Source organism: Dreissena polymorpha, chromosome 9 (genome assembly GCF_020536995.1).
Source record: "Dreissena polymorpha isolate Duluth1 chromosome 9, UMN_Dpol_1.0, whole genome shotgun sequence".
NCBI classification, from domain to species: Eukaryota; Metazoa; Mollusca; class Bivalvia; order Myida; family Dreissenidae; genus Dreissena; species Dreissena polymorpha.
The window spans coordinates 92,819,491-92,836,629 of record NC_068363.1 but is presented as its reverse complement, the minus strand read 5'-3'; the positions used below and the strand labels follow the sequence as shown (position 1 = coordinate 92,836,629).

At 41.0% G+C, this 17,139-nt stretch overlaps 1 long non-coding RNA gene across 1 annotated transcript in view; it reads right to left on the bottom strand.

The window, feature by feature from the left end:
- Positions 1 to 17,139, bottom strand: part of LOC127846764 (uncharacterized) — a 29,346-nt gene that overhangs the window by 1,439 nt on the left and 10,768 nt on the right. The window contains exon 2 of the long non-coding RNA XR_008033653.1: positions 1,990 to 2,048. This is a non-coding gene — a long non-coding RNA (uncharacterized LOC127846764). The remainder of the gene's footprint in view (positions 1 to 1,989; positions 2,049 to 17,139) is intronic.

The window sequence follows — 17,139 nt, the reverse complement described above, 5'->3', positions numbered from 1 at the left end:
AAAAATGATGTTTTATTTTTGGTTTTAAATACATGCCTTTTGTGGGATTCAAACTTATGCCTACACAAGACCTTCTTCCATGAAATTTTAACTTCACTAAAGTCCTCTTATTAACCCTTTCAGTGCGGGAACCGAATTTTGAAGGCCTTTGCAAACAGTTTGGATCCAGATGAGATGCCACAGAACGTGGCGTCTCATCAGGATCCAAACTGTTTGCTATTCTGATAGTATTCTTTGAAAAAAAATCGAAGAAAATGCTAATTTTAGAAATTCTGCAGACGACATTTTAGCAGACGACAAATTTCCCAGCATGCAAAGGGTTAATAGTGTGCATGTGCATAGTGGAACTTTATGTACATTTCATTTTACTACTACCAATTGTCCCATGCATACTAAAAGTCTCCGTGGTGACAATTTTGTATTAGGTATCCAAAATTTTAATAAGCGTTTATGAAAATGGATACATTATACAAACAAATGTGTCAAGCAATCATTTAATCCATTCTTGTTTAAAGTTAATATTATTTTTCAAAATATAATAAGGTATTAACCATGATTCTGCCCCTTTAATTATGTATATTTAAAAATAATAGCATTATAATTTGGACATTCAAAAGCCTATTTAAGTGTTTTACTCACCCAAATTTTAATTGTTCATAACTGATCCTTTTTATATAACAGTTTGATAACTGTTGTTAATAAACTTTATAGTGCCCGGCATATAAGATGAAACAGGGATAACATATTGTTTGATACTTGCTAAGGAGCTAATAGTCAATTTACATTATGGTAACTGATGTCTTGAAACCATTTGATTATAATGTACTTCATAACATTAAAAACTTGAAAGTTCACGCCAAAATCACTGAATGCAGAATATTGATGTTTTATGGATTTTGTTTTTGTTTTTCAATATCAATTTAACAAGTTTTTATAATTGGTAGTTTTAAATGTCTTGCAATTACTTAATTGAAATAGAAAGCAAAATTGTAAAATAAAAAAATAAAACTTTTGACATTCCGGTATGTCATTAAATTAATTAACTAAAAAAAGTAACATTCAAAAAATAATATTACAAGCAAAAAGAAGATATTGAAAAAAGGGACTGTCCTTGGGATTCAAACCCCAGATGTACTGACGTAAAAGCAAACACACTAACAATACACCACGGGTTTTTTAATTTCATGGTTGTCTATATGTTTTGTCGATAAAATCCGTTTTTGCTAAACTATTGATGGAAAGCTTAATTATATTTCTGATTTAAATTGATGATATATCAATATAATTGTAACAATTTTCTAATTCAGATGGGTTATTTTGCTAGTTTGAATATACATGTATTACATGATGTTCTGAATCTATGACAATTTTCTGCGACCATTTTTGGAAAAAATGAAAAACTAGTATCTTTAAAATAACCACATTAGGGCCATCTTCTGTATGCCAAGCTAAAATTGCACAAGGAGGGAAGGATAAGTGCAACAACACTTTTATAGGAGCATGATACTACTGAATTCATTCCAATTTTGGTTTGTTAACCTTTTCCCACTTAACAGCTAAGTGAGAATGGCTAAGTGCAAAAAGCACATAACCAGAACAGCATGTGAGTAACTCGCAGTCTGTTCAGGTTTTATGCTGTTTGCTGCTCATCAGTATCTAAGGGTTGGACCAGAAACCTTTAAAACGTGGATTAAGTAAGAAAAGCCTTTAATTAAATTTAACTTTCTAAGGGACTACAAATGCGTCAAGATACGTTTCTAAGTGGTTATGTGTTAACAAACCGCTACAAACTTCAAGTAGATATTTAATGATAAAATGAGAATTTATGAGACTACAGTTCTGTTATTTATTGTGTTAATGTTCATATCAGTGCCCCTGAAATATTGCTTTGTCCCAAAAGTGAGTTCTCAATCTTCAAAAACTCAAAAGTTTAATTGAAAACAGGATAAAAACACTTCCTTAAGTAACAGTAATAAAAAAAAACTTTACCTAATTCCAATGAATAGAGCCCATGTTCATGACTTTACTTGCACAGACTGAATTCTCAACTGAAATTATTAAATAGCATTGTAATAATAATGTAAATTGCATAATTATTACATCACAAGTGCACCAAAAAAGATGCAAAATCTTGAAATATGACGCCAGGTTTTGTGCAAATAATTATGTTAAAACTAACCTGTGGATTGTACTTCGCCTAAAGCACTATCCGTAGAATAGACCTTAACAGGGGATTATACAAAAGAGAAATACACTGTAGTGACTACATGTATTATAAACCAACAGACAGAAATGTTGAGCCACACTTGGGGGTGGTTTGTCCATTGATCAGCAATTAATCTGGATTACACAACCATATGCTTTTATTTACCAATACAAATAAGCCTCATTCTGTGAAAACAGGGTTTAATGCATGTCACTAGTATTGTCCCAGATTAGCACATGTCACTAGTGTTGTCCCAGATTAGCATCAGTAGTGTGCACAGGCTAATCAGGGACAACACTTATGTTATTTTTCATTTAAAGGAAGCCTCTTCTACACAAAAATCAAGTTAAGGCGGAAAGTGTCATCCCTGATTAGCCTGTGTGGACTGCACAGGCTTATCTGGGATGACACTTTACGCACAAGCATTATGCCCAGTTTTCTCAGAATGCGACTCATATGCAAGTTACCAGTAGTCTGTAATAGACTATTTTTTGCATGGGCTAGATATTGGAGGAAAAAATCAGAGTAGAGCTCCAGGATATTGGGGCTTAATGCATAAGCTGAAATTGTCATCGCAGATGAGCATGACGTGTGAGGTTTATCAGAGACGACACTTCCTGCCTAGACTGGATCTTTGTTAGAAGAGACTTCCTTTAACCCTTTCAGTGCTGGAACCGAATTTTGAAGGCTTTTGCAAACAGTTTGGATCCAGATGAGACGCCACAAAATGTGGCGTCTCATCAGGATCCAAACTGTTTGCTATTCTGATAGTATTCTTTGAAAAAAATCGAAGAAAATGCTTATTTTAGAAATTCAGCAGACGACATTTTAGCAGAAGACAAATTTCCCAGCATGCAAAGGGTTAAATGAAAAATTTCATAAAAACTCCTCTGGGACAACACTTAAAGCACATGCATTAAGCTCCACTTTCCTAGAGCGTAACTCAAATTCATCTATAGGGACTAATAAGGCTTATGCATTTTAAATACTGTAAAATAAGCATACTATATAAAAATATATCAACAGGGGATACAATGGGTCAGTTTGATTGTACCTACATCGAAGATATTGTTTTATTAAATGATGAGGAGATTCAGATTAATCAGAAATTAAGGCCTGTTGTATCATTTTGTAGTCACATGTTCAGTGAATTTGTTGCATGCTGTAAAGAGGTGCTGTGCCAGTGATCCACAAGAGGTGCTGTGCCAGTGATACACAAGAGGTGCTGTGTCAGTGGTACACAAGTGGTGCTGTGCCAGTGGTAGTGCTGCAACAATATACCGGTATATCGGTATATATCGCAATACGCAATCCGCATATTGTATTGCGATACGATTTTCATCATACCGGTACGAAAATTTTACACAAATTCATTCACATTTCGTCCAGAAAAGCCATCCGAAATAATGATAACAAGGAAAACAAAACAAAGCAGTGTAAATATTTTTTTTTCGTAAAAATAGCATTCTGAAATCGTATTATAGGGAGTAGCGTTGTTACATCGGAGTATTCGTTCGATTCCTTTGAACAGATTATCGTTGAATTAATTTCGCACAGCTGTAAATGTTTTGTTCGATTCTGAATTGAGCATTATTAAATTTGTAATCCGAATTTCGGAAATACGCTTCCAAATTTTAATGCTATTGCGACAATAAAAAATTCTAGCGCCAAATAAAAAGTGCTTTATCCTTTGTCTTAATAAAAAGCGCGCGAAAATTATACAGACATGTAGAACGTCGCATGGAAAGTATGGGTGTATTTTGTGTTGTATAAAAACGGGAACATCACGTCAGGTGAATTACGCGTGTTCAGTGGAAAAAAAACCCCGGTTGGACGTTATTTCATCACATCTTTAAATAGTAACGAATGCCAAAATGTATTTGATACTTAAGAAAATTTGCGAATGTTTGTGTTTCTTGTTATTCTTGAGCACATTTATAGTAAATATGTACCAAAATTTGTTTTAAAACTGGAATATACGGGATTATCGGGTAATTGGCGAGTTATAATTTTGGTACAAGTTAGCAATATATTGCAATATATTGCAATACAGGTTTTTGAACTGACAATATATTGCAATACGGTTTTTGGTGCTGTGCCAGTGATCCACAAGAGGTGCTGTGCCAGTGATCCACAAGAGGTAATGTGCCAGTGGTACACAAGGGGTGCTGTGCCAGTGGTACACAAGTGGTGCTGTGCCAGTGGTACACAAGTGGTGCTGTGCCAGTGGTACACAAGAGGTAATGTGCCAGTGGTACACAAGTGGTGCTGTGCCAGTGGTACACAACAGGTGCTGTGCCAGTGGTAAACAATACGTGCTGTGCCAGTGGTAAACAATACGTGCTGTGCCAGTGGTACACAAGAGGTGCTGTGCCAGTGGTACACAAGAGGTGGTGTGCCAGTGGTACACAAGAGGTGCTGTGCCATTGGTACACAAGAGGTGGTGTGCCAGTGGTACACAATGGGTGCTGTGCCAGTGGTACACAAGAGGTGGTGTGCCATTGGTACACAAGAGGTGGTGTGCCAGTGGTACACAAGAGGTGGTGTGCCAGTGGTACACAAGAGGTGCTGTGCCAGTGGTACACAAGAGGTAATGTGCCAGTGGTACACAAGAGGTGCTGTGCCAGTGGTACACAAGAGGGGCTGTGCCAGTGGTACACAAGAGGTGCTGTGCCAGTGGTACACAAGAGGTGGTGTGCCAGTGGTACACAAGAGGTGGTGTGCCAGTGGTACACAAGTGGTGCTGTGCCAGTGGTACACAACAGGTGCTGTGCCAGTGGTACACAAGAGGGGCTGTGCCAGTGGTACACAATAGGTGCTGTGCCAGTGGTACACAAGAGGGGCTGTGCCAGTGGTACACAAGAGGTAATGTGCCAGTGGTAAACAATACGTGCTGTGCCAGTGGTAAACAATACGTGCTGTGCCAGTGGTACACAAGAGGTGGTGTGCCAGTGGTACACAATAGGTGGTGTGCCAGTGGTACACAATAGGTGCTGTGCCAGTGGTACACAAGAGGTGGTGTGCCAGTGGTACACAAGAGGTGCTGTGCCAGTGGTACACAATACGTGCTGTGCCAGTGGTACACAAGAGGTGGTGTGCCAGTGGTACACAATAGGTGCTGTGCCAGTGGTACACAAGAGGTGCTGTGCCAGTGGTACACAAGAGGTAATGTGCCAGTGGTACACAAGAGGTGCTGTGCCAGTGGTACACAAGAGGTGGTGTGCCAGTGGTACACAAGAGGTGGTGTGCCAGTGGTACACAATAGGTGCTGTGCCAGTGGTACACAAGAGGTGGTGTGCCAGTGGTACACAAGAGGTGCTGTGCCAGTGGTACACAAGAGGGGCTGTGCCAGTGGTACACAATACGTGCTGTGCCAGTGGTACACAAGAGGTGGTGTGCCAGTGGTACACAATAGGTGCTGTGCCAGTGGTACACAAGAGGTGCTGTGCCAGTGGTACACAAGAGGTAATGTGCCAGTGGTACACAAGAGGTGCTGTGCCAGTGGTACACAAGAGGGGCTGTGCCAGTGGTACACAAGAGGTGCTGTGCCAGTGGTACACAAGAGGTGGTGTGCCAGTGGTACACAAGAGGTGCTGTGCCAGTGGTACACAAGAGGTAATGTGCCAGTGGTACACAAGAGGTGCTGTGCCAGTGGTACACAAGAGGGGCTGTGCCAGTGGTACACAAGAGGTGCTGTGCCAGTGGTACACAAGAGGTGCTGTGCCAGTGGTACACAAGAGGTGCTGTGCCAGTGGTACACAAGAGGTGCTGTGCCAGTGGTACACAAGAGGGGCTGTGCCAGTGGTACACAACAGGTGCTGTGCCAGTGGTACACAAGAGGTAATGTGCCAGTGGTACACAAACAGTGCTGTGCCAGTGGTACACAAGAGGGGCTGTGCCAGTGGTACACAAGAGGTGCTGTGCCAGTGGTACACAAGAGGTGCTGTGCCAGTGGTACACAAGAGGTGGTGGGCCAGTGGTACACAATAGGTGCTGTGCCAGTGGTACACAAGAGGTGCTGTGCCAGTGGTACACAAGAGGTAATGTGCCAGTGGTACACAAGAGGTAATGTGCCAGTGGTACACAAGAGGTGCTGTGCCAGTGGTACACAAGAGGTGCTGTGCCAGTGGTACACAATAGGTGCTGTGCCAGTGGTACACAATAGGTGCTGTGCCAGTGGTACACAAGAGGGGCTGTGCCAGTGGTACACAAGAGGTGCTGTGCCAGTGGTACACAAGAGGTGCTGTGCCAGTGGTACACAAGAGGTGGTGGGCCAGTGGTACACAAGAAGTGCTGTGCCAGTGGTACACAAGAGGTGCTGTGCCAGTGGTACACAAGAGGTGCTGTGCCAGTGGTACACAAGAGGTAATGTGCCAGTGGTACACAAGAGGTAATGTGCCAGTGGTACACAAGAGGTAATGTGCCAGTGGTACACAAGTGGTGCTGTGCCAGTGGTACACAAGAGGTAATGTGCCAGTGGTACACAAGAGGTAATGTGCCAGTGGTACACAAGAGGTGCTGTGCCAGTGGTACACAAGAGGTGCTGTGCCAGTGGTACACAAGAGGGGCTGTGCCAGTGGTACACAAGAGGTAATGTGCCAGTGGTACACAAGGGGTGCTGTGCCAGTGGTACACAAGAGGTGCTGTGCCAGTGGTACACAAGAGGGGCTGTGCCAGTGGTACACAAGAGGTAATGTGCCAGTGGTACACAAGAGGTGCTGTGCCAGTGGTACACAAGAGGTGCTGTGCCAGTGGTACACAAGAGGGGCTGTGCCAGTGGTACACAAGAGGTAATGTGCCAGTGGTACACAAGAGGGGCTGTGCCAGTGGTACACAAGAGGTGCTGTGCCAGTGGTACACAAGGGGTGCTGTGCCAGTGGTACACAAGAGGTGTTGTGCCAGTCGTACACAAGAGGTGCTGTGCCAGTGGTACACAATAGTTGCTGTGCCAGTGGTACACAAGAGGGGCTGTGCCAGTGGTACACAAGAGGTGCTGTGCCAGTGGTACACAAGAGGGGCTGTGCCAGTGGTACACAATAGTTGCTGTGCCAGTGGTACACAAGAGGGGCTGTGCCAGTGGTACACAAGAGGTGTTGTGCCAGTGGTACACAAGAGGGGCTGTGCCAGTGGTACACAAGAGGTAATGTGCCAGTGGTACACAAGAGGTGCTGTGCCAGTGGTACACAAGAGGGGCTGTGCCAGTGGTACACAAGAGGGGCTGTGCCAGTGGTACACAAGAGGTGCTGTGCCAGTGGTACACAAGAGGTGCTGTGCCAGTGGTACACAAGAGGTAATGTGCCAGTGGTACACAAAAGGTGCTGTGCCAGTGGTACACAAGAGGTGCTGTGCCAGTGGTACACAATAGTTGCTGTGCCAGTGGTACACAAGAGGGACTGTGCCAGTGGTACACAAGAGGTGCTGTACCAGTGGTACACAAGAGGTGGGGTGCCAGTGGTACACAAGAGGTGCTGTACCAGTGGTACACAAGAGGTGCTGTACCAGTGGTACAAAATAGGTGCTGTGCCAGTGGTACACAAGAAGTGGTGTGCAAGTGGTACACAAGAGGTGCTGTGCCAGTGGTACACAAGAGGTGCTGTGCCAGTGGTACACAAGAGATGCTGTGCCAGTGGTACACAAGAGGTGCTGTATCAGTGGTACACAATGGGTGCTGTAACAGTGGTACACAAGAGGTAATGTGCCAGTGGTACACAGGAGGTGCTGTGCCAGTGGTACACAAGAGGTGCTGTGCCAGTGGTACACAAGGGGTGCTGTGCCAGTGGTACACAAGAGGTGCTGTGCCAGTGGTACACAAGAGGTAATGTGCCAGTGGTACACAAGGGGTGCTGTGCCAGTGGTACACAAGAGGTGCTGTGCCAGTGGTACACAAGGGGTGCTGTGCCAGTGGTACACAAGAGGTGCTGTGCCAGTGGTACACAAGAGGTGCTGTGCCAGTGGTACACAAGAGGTAATGTGCCAGTGGTACACAAGGGGTGCTGTGCCAGTGGTACACAAGAGGTAATGTGCCAGTGGTACACAAGGGGTGCTGTGCCAGTGGTACACAATAGGTGCTGTGCCAGTGGTACACAAGGGGTGCTGTGCCAGTGGTACACAAGAGGTGCTGTGCCAGTGGTACACAAGGGGTGCTGTGCCAGTGGTACACAAGAGGTAATGTGCCAGTGGTACACATGAGGTGCTGTGCCAGTGGTACACAAGAGGTGCTGTGCCAGTGGTACACAAAAGGTGCTGTGCCAGTGGTACACAAAAGGTGCTGTGCCAGTGGTACACAAGAGGTAATGTGCCAGTGGTACACAAGAGGTGGGGTGCCAGTGGTACACAAGAGGTGCTGTATCAGTGGTACACAATGGGTGCTGTACCAGTGGTACACAAGAGGTTAGGTGCCAGTGGTACACATGAGGTGCTGTGCCACATGTTATGTTGTATGATTATATACATGTGTTTTATTCATAACCTCATTGGCTTGTGCTTCTCTCCAAATGGTATGTTGTACAGTTATATACATGAGTATTATTTATAAGCTCATTGACTAGTGCTTTTTTGTTCACATGTTAAGTTGTATAGTTATATACATGAGAATCATTCATAAGCTCATTAGCTTGTGCTTTTTGGTGTGCATAATTTGTGTTGTATAATTATAAACATGAGTATTATGCATAAGCACATTGGCTTGTGTTTTTGTTCACATGTTGCTTTTTATGGTTACTCATATGTTTTATTTTATTTATTTTTTTTATTATTTTTATTTTTATTTTTTTCTATGTCTCTACTAGGGACAAGTCTTTTATTGTGTTTTCCTCTTACTTGTGTTATTATCTCTTTTTACTTCTTCAAGTCTATGGAATATTTATCTTTTTGTATTCCTAATTTTTGTTTTCTATTTTTGTTTGTATGTATGGACAACTTATGTCCTATAAGAGAAACCAACTGGACACATTTTTTAATAAAAACTTACTGGACAAGCACATACAAATTACGATTCACACCACCCTCCACCTACTTAAATGATTAAATTATGTACTTTAAATGTTAAAGGATTAAACAATAAAGACAAACGAATATAAATCTTCAAATGGTTAGATGAAAAAAAAAATAGTATATGCCTTTTACAAGAATGTCATTTGACCCCTACTTTAGCACAAACCTTAAAAGATGAATGGGACGGAGAAATCTATCTCAGTGGAGAACATACTAATAAACAAGGCATTGCCTTTCTGATAAAAAATAATATAGGGGTCACAGTCGATAACTTTAAGGAAATAATAATTGGCAGACAAGCAAGTATAGATATCAAAATACACGAAACACAAATAACATTAATCAACGTCTACGGCCCTAAAAAAGATGATTCCACATTTTACGAAACATTACAATCCTTTATAATAAATAGCCAAGATAAAAATATTATAATCGGTGGTGATTTCAATACTGTCCTGAACCCATTAATAGATAAAAAGAATGGAAACCTTTATACTCATACTTAAAATAGAAACATTTTAAATAACATAATTGAAAACTACAATATGATAGATATCTGGCGTACAGTATACCCAAACGAGAGCAAATTCACCTGGCACTCAAACACAAAACCAACAATATTTTGTAGATTAGACTATTTTTTAATATCTGAATCTCTTTGCAACATTATTGACACATGTAAAATAAAACCAGGATTTATGACTGACCACTCTCTAGTTGAACTTAAACTGCACAATATACAACCTGAAAGAGGCCCAGGATACTTTAAAATTAACAACAGCATCTTATTAGATACACAGTATCAAACACAAATAAAACAGGAAATATTAAATACAGTTCAAAATAATAAAGATGCAAACCCAAACACCTTATGGGAAGTAATTAAAGGAAATATACGTAACACAACAATTAGCTACACATCATTTAAACAAAAAGAAACACACAAACTTGAAACTGAAACCATCAAAACCATTGAAACACTTGAAAAGCAATTGCATCAAACAAACACAAATGACACCACCGACATTGAAAATGAAATAACATTAAAAAAACAAATATTAGATGGAATCTATCATACACATCTCAATGGAATAATACTAAGAGCGCGCGCACAGCATGTTGAACACAATGAAAAGAATACAAAATATTTCGCAAACATTGAAAAACGTAGAAGTGAACAAAAAACTGTACACAAATTAGTAGTCAATGGCAAAGATATAACAAACAGAACTCAAATACTAGAAGAACAACGTTTGTTTTTCGAAACCCTCTATAAACGAAAAAATGTTGAAAATAACACTCTTTTTAAAAATACACATCACGCTTTAAACCAGGAAGAAAAAGAACTGTGCGACGGATTGCTTAATGAATATGAATGTGGATTAGCCCTAAAAGAAATGCAAAATAACAAAAGCCCAGGACCTGATGGCATCACAATCGAATTTTATAAAATATTCTGGAATGATATAAAAACACATCTTATTAATTCACTTAACTATTCATTTAACAAAGAAAACTTAACTACGCTACAAAAACAAGGTATTATATCACTTATTCCAAAACCTGGAAAAAACTTAGAATCCTTATCAAACTGGCGCCCGATTAGTTTACTAAACAATGATTATAAAATTGCAACTAAAAGTATAGCAAACAAAATAAAAAAAATATTACCATCAATCATTTCAAAATCTCAATCTGGTTTCATAAAAGGACGTTATATGGTGAAAACGTTCGTCTTATCCAAGAATGCATAAACTATTTCAACAATTCAAATAATCCTGGTCTAATTTTATTTGCTGACTTTGAAAAGGCATTCGATTCACTTGATCATTCATTTATGTTCTCTTGCTTAGAAAATATGAACTTTGGTGAAAGTATCATTCAATGGGTCAAACCGATATTAACAGTATAATCATCAACAATGGCTTCTTTTCAAACAGTTTTAACATCGAACGAGGCGTTCGACAAGGATGTCCACTCTCATCATCGCTTTTTATTATTTGCATCGAGTATCTATCACATCACATCCAATCAAATGAACACATAAAAGGCATATCACTAGAACCTGACGAAGAAATCAAACAATCCCTATTTGCTGATGATGCAACTTATTTTTTAAATAACAATTACGATTCTTTCCATAACCTAATAGAATCGCTAACCCTTTACGGAATGACATCGGGTCTTAAACTAAACAAAAGTAAATGTACTGTGCTACGAGTAGGTAAATTAAAACAAAGTAATGTTCAATATAAAAAAGAAATGAAATTTAATTGGACATCCGATGAAGCCACGACGTTAGGAATTACATTCACAAATAATGAAAAGGATACAGTTCTTAAAAACATAATACCTAAATTAAAGAATTTTAAAAACTGCTTAAAATCATGGCATCATCGTAAACTTACACTAATCGGAAAAAACACAGTATTGAAAACGTTTGCACTTCCTAAATTAATATATGTATTAACAGTTCTCCCAAATCCACCAAGTGATGTTATTAACGATATAAAATCAGCAATATTCAATTTCATATGGGACGGTAAGCCTGATAAAATAAAAAGAACTCAGTTAATTCAATCTGTAGAAAATGGAGGTATCCAATTAACGAACATTGACTCATTCTTGAATGCAATCAAATGCAGCTGGGTTAAACGATACCTAGATAATACCAATACGAGTAAATGGAAATTATTCTACCAGAAAATCCTAAAAAAAATATGGTGACTCCTTACTCTTTGAATGTAACATCAGCAATACTATCTTACATGAAATTGCAAACGAAAACATATTTCTGTCTGATGTTCTATCAGCGTGGAGTGATGTCACTCATAACTTAGAGACCCAAACCAGCAGTAAAACAATTTTATGGAACAATAAAGACATAACTTCAAACAATAAGACGTTTTTCTATAAAGACTGGTTTGAACGAAGCATTAAATATGTCGACCAATTATATGACTACAGAATTAAGGATTTCTACTCTTTTCATAATATATGCTACATATACGGAATACCTTCAAATAATTTTTTGAAGTACTACACACTAATCAAAAGCATACCCATACATATTAAATCTGAAACCAATACAAATAATACACCATGTACTCAAACAACATTTGTAGAAAACATACTTGGAAGAAAAAACAAAACAAATAAAATATTTTACACACTACAAATTAAAAACCCTACAGAAAAATCCAAAATCCAAAATAAATGGCAAGTCCTTTTTGGAGAAAATGAACTTAATTGGAAACACATATTTACCATGCCATATAAAGCAACTATTGAAAGCACACTGAGAAATTTTCAATATAAATACATCCATAGAATTATAGCTACAAATAAATATCTCTTTAAATGTAAATTATCTAACTCAAATCTGTGTGACTTCTGCAGTGAAAACATTGAAACTATAGAACATCTTTTTTGGGAGTGCAAACACATGAAGCCTATTTGGAATCAATTAATATCTTTTCTTGAACAACATCAACTTAACGTTAAACTATCTCTCTTAAATGTAAGTTTGGGAATTAACTCATTGAAATCAATAGACTGTAATAATATTGTGAATTTTATGGTTATATTGATGAAATATTTTATCTTAAACATGAAGTACAAAAAACAAGTACCAAATTTTAATTGTTTTGTCCATAGTCTTAAACTAAAAATTCAGATTGAGAAAGAAATAGCCCTCAGTAATGACACATAACACATCTTTGAACAAAAATGGAATCGGATTAAATTCTCATAATGTTTTGTCCACTTATATCCATTTCACTCTAATGTTAGTTTATCTCTCTAAAATAGTTTTCTTTATTTTTTTTAATTCTTATTTTTTCAATCAGACAAGATCTTTGTGAATATACAACAAAACACACAAGTTCAGTATGTTTTCTTTCAACTTTATACAATTCATCATATTTCATAACTATTCCTCTGTTGTTCTTTTCTTTTCTCTCTAAAAAAAAATATATATATTAGCATATCTTGTATAACATGTCTGAACTATATTGCTTTGTACAATCACTATGTTGTATGATCATATACATGTTTACATTGTATGTATGATATTGAATAATAAAAAAAAGAAGTGGTGTGCAAGTGGTACACAAGAGATGCTGTGCCAGTGGTACACAAGCGGTGCTGTACCAGTGGTACACAAGAGGTGATCTGCCAGTGGTACACAAGAGGTGATCTGCCAGTGGTACACAAGAGGTGATCTGCCAGTGGTACACAAGAGGTGATCTGCCAGTGGTACACAAGAGGTGCTGTGCCAGTGGTACACAAGAGGTGATCTGCCAGTGGTACACAAAAGGTGCTGTGCCAGTGGTACACAAGAGGTGCTGTGCCAGTGGTACACAAGAGGTGCTGTGCCAGTGGTACACAAGTGGTGCTGTGCCAGTGGTACACAAGAGGTGCTGTGCCAGTGGTACACAAGAGGTGCTGTGCCAGTGGTACACAAGGGGTGCTGTGCCAGTGGTACACAAGAGGTGCTGTGCCAGTGGTACACAAGAGGTGCTGTGCCAGTGGTACACAACAGGTGCTGTGCCAGTGGTACACAAGAGGTAATGTGCCAGTGGTACACAACAGGTGCTGTGCCAGTGGTACGCAGGCGGTGCTGTACCAGTGGTACACAAAAGGGGCTGTGCCAGTGGTACACAAGCAATGCTGTGCCAGTGGTACACAAGAGGGGCTGTGCCAGTGGTACACAAGAGGTGCTGTGCCAGTGGTACACAAGAGGTGATGTGCCAGTGGTACACAAGAGGTGCTGTGCCAGTGGTACACAAGAGGTTCTGTGCAAGTGGTACACAAGGGGTGCTGTGCCAGTGGTACACAAGAGGTGCTGTGCCAGTGGTACACAAGAGGTGCTGTGCCAGTGGTACACAAGAGGTGATCTGCCAGTGGTACACAAGAGGTGATCTGCCAGTGGTACACAAGAGGTGATCTGCCAGTGGTACACAAGAGGTGCTGTGCCAGTGGTACACAAGAGGTGATCTGCCAGTGGTACACAAGAGGTGCTGTGCCAGTGGTACACAAGAGGTGCTGTGCCAGTGGTACACAAGGGGTGCTGTGCCAGTGGTACACAAGAGGTGCTGTGCCAGTGGTACACAAGAGGTGCTGTGCCAGTGGTACACAACAGGTGCTGTGCCAGTGGTACACAAGAGGTAATGTGCCAGTGGTACACAACAGGTGCTGTGCCAGTGGTACGCAGGCGGTGCTGTACCAGTGGTACACAAAAGGGGCTGTGCCAGTGGTACACAAGCAATGCTGTGCCAGTGGTACACAAGAGGGGCTGTGCCAGTGGTACACAAGAGGTGCTGTGCCAGTGGTACACAAGAGGTGCTGTGCCAGTGGTACACAGGAGGTGTTGTGCCAGTGGTACACAAGAGGTGCTGTGCCAGTGGTACACGGGCGTTGTGCCAGTGGTACACAGAAGGTGCTGTGCCTGTGATCCACAAGAGGTGCTGTGCCAGTGGTACACAAGAGGTGCTTAGCCAGTGATACACAAACAGTGCTGTAACAGTGGTACACAAGAGGTAATGTGCCAGTGGTACACAAGAGGTGCTGTGCCAGTGGTACACAAACAGTTCTGTAACAGTGGTACACAAGAGTCACTGTGCCAGTGGTACACAAGAGGTGCTGTGCCAGTGGTACACAAGAGGTGCTGTGCCAGTGGTACACAAGGGGTGCTGTGCCAGTGGTACACAAGAGGTGCTGTAACAGTGGTACACAAGAGGTGCTGTGCCAGTGGTACACAAGAGGTGCTGTGCCAGTGGTACACAGGAGGTGTTGTGCCAGTGGTACACAAGAGGTGCTGTGCCAGTGGTACACGGGCGTTGTGCCAGTGGTACACAGAAGGTGCTGTGCCTGTGATCCACAAGAGGTGCTGTGCCAGTGGTACACAAGAGGTGCTTAGCCAGTGATACACAAACAGTGCTGTAACAGTGGTACACAAGAGGTAATGTGCCAGTGGTACACAAGAGGTGCTGTGCCAGTGGTACCCAAACAGTTCTGTAACAGTGGTACACAAGAGTCACTGTGCCAGTGGTACACAAGAGGTAATGTGCCAGTGGTACACAAGAGGTGCTGTGCCAGTGGTACACAAGAGGTGCTGTGCCAGTGGTACACAAGAGGGGCTGTGCCAGTGGTACACAATAGGTGCTGTGCCAGTGGTACACAAGAGGTGCTGTGCCAGTGGTACACAAGAGGGGCTGTGCCAGTGGTACACAATAGGTGCTGTGCCAGTGGTACACAAGAGGTAATGTGCCAGTGGTACACATGAGGGGCTGTGCCAGTGGTACACAATAGGTGATGTGCCAGTGGTACACAATAGGTGCTGTGCCAGTGGTACACAAAAGGTGCTGTGCCAGTGGTACACAAGAGGGGCTGTGCCAGTGGTACACAATAGGTGCTGTGCCAGTGGTACACAAGAGGTGCTGTGCCAGTGGTACACAAGAGGTAATGTGCCAGTGGTACACAAGAGGTGCTGTGCCAGTGGTACACAAGAGGTTCTGTGCAAGTGGTACACAAGAGGTGCTGTGCCATTGGTACACAAGAGGTGATGTGCCAGTGGTACACAAGAGGTGCTGTGCCAGTGGTACACAAGAGGTTCTGTGCAAGTGGTACACAAGAGGTGCTGTGCCATTGGTACACAAGAGGGGCTGTGCCAGTGGTACACAAAAGGTGCTGTGCCAGTGGTACACAAGAGGGGCTGTGCCAGTGGTACACAAGAGGTGATGTGCCAGTGGTACACAAGAAGTGCTGTGCCATTGGTACACAAGAGGTGCTGTGCCAGTGGTACACAAGAGGTGCTGTGCCAGTGGTACACAAGAGGTAATGTGCCAGTGGTACACATGAGGTGCTGTGCCAGTGGTACACAAGAGGTAATGTGCCAGTGGTACACATGAGGTGCTGTGCCAGTGGTACACAAGAGGTAATGTGCCAGTGGCACACATGAGGTGCTGTGCCAGTGGTACACAAGAGTCGCTGTGCAAGTGGTAAACAATACGTGCTGTGCCAGTGGTACACTGAAGACCAACAAGGACAGTAGATCTAACAATTTATAAGGGCAGATTATCATTTTTTCATATAAAAAGTACAACAGAATTATCATAAATCAAAGCATATCCAAATTCCAATAATTTAACATAATCGATCATCATTCTATAAATGGGGAGAAAAAGCTTTTGTGGTGAAAACTCACTTTACTTTGAAAGGTACCCTATTCAAGACAATATCTTATATGTTATATTTTAATACTGAAAAATGAATATTATACACAAAATTATAACAGACACTGAAGTTTTTAAAGGGGCCTTTTCACAGATTTTGGCATATTTTGAAGTTTGTCATTTAATGCTTTATATTGATAAATGTAAACATTGGATCTTAAAAGCTCCAGTAAAAAATCAGGAATAAAATTAAAAAAAGGAAAAAAAAGTAGCCGGTACCAGGGCTCGAACCAGTGACCCCCGGAGTCCTGGAGTTAGTCTGAAAGAAAAACGCACTAGCCCTCTCGGCTATTCCGCCGGGTATACACAGGTTAAGTATTTTACACCTTATATAAGCAATCTTCGTAGTTTCGTAAATTTAAACGACAACAACAGAACTCTCCAAATTATTCAATCGTTTCACGTTGCAACGCTTTATAATTTTTAGGTTTTCAAATCGTCAAAAGATACATATAATGGCTATATTGGACTATGGTAAATGTTTAGTAATACTGTTTCCTCACAAATATCATAACTAAAACGAAAATTTGCGAATCTGAAACAACTTTTGTCAATTTTGTCAATTTACCAAACCGTGAAAAGATCCCTTTAAGAATACATGTACATAAGAACTACATGACTATATTTTACATTAGTATTATTTAGGTATGTAGATCAGGAATGGTGTTAGTAAGCACGCCTTTCTAACGAATTTCCTGGACGAGT